The sequence below is a fragment of the Octopus bimaculoides genome, chromosome 23, assembly GCF_001194135.2.
Source record: "Octopus bimaculoides isolate UCB-OBI-ISO-001 chromosome 23, ASM119413v2, whole genome shotgun sequence".
Classification (NCBI taxonomy): domain Eukaryota; kingdom Metazoa; phylum Mollusca; class Cephalopoda; order Octopoda; family Octopodidae; genus Octopus; species Octopus bimaculoides.
Genome location: NC_069003.1, coordinates 19,076,163 through 19,076,588, shown reverse-complemented (window position 1 = coordinate 19,076,588; position 426 = coordinate 19,076,163). Strand labels below are relative to the sequence as shown.

The following is a 426-nucleotide window of genomic DNA, read 5'->3' as shown; positions in this document are numbered from 1 at the left end:
GACCAATGGATATAAGGGAGACAATTCCTGAAGGTTACTTCACAAAGAGATACCTCTCTTCTCCATGTTACCCAGGAATGGGTGTTTTCTGCCCCCAGGGACCCCATTACTCATTATGTGTGGAATTTTATGTCTAAAACCATCCCTCAAGCATAAGTAATGTATGTTCCCAGTTTGGAGAAAATCAGTTGAAAAATACAGCCATTATAATCTTTTACACACACACAGACAGAACAGAGTTTATATTATAGATGTATATGATGGGCTTCTTTCAGTTTCTGTCTACCAAATCCACTCACAAGGCTTTGGTCGGCCCGAGGCTATTGTAGAAGACACTTGCCCAAGGTGCCACACAGTGGGACTGAACCAGAAGCCATGTGGTTGGGAAGCAAGCTTCTTATCACACAGCCATGCCTATATATATAT

The 426-nt window shown here is 42.0% G+C and overlaps 1 protein-coding gene across 4 annotated transcripts in view; it reads right to left on the bottom strand.

Moving 5' to 3' along the window:
- LOC106879043 (low-density lipoprotein receptor-related protein 1B) overlaps positions 1–426 on the bottom strand; it is a 208,271-nt gene that overhangs the window by 31,353 nt on the left and 176,492 nt on the right. The window lies entirely within an intron of this gene.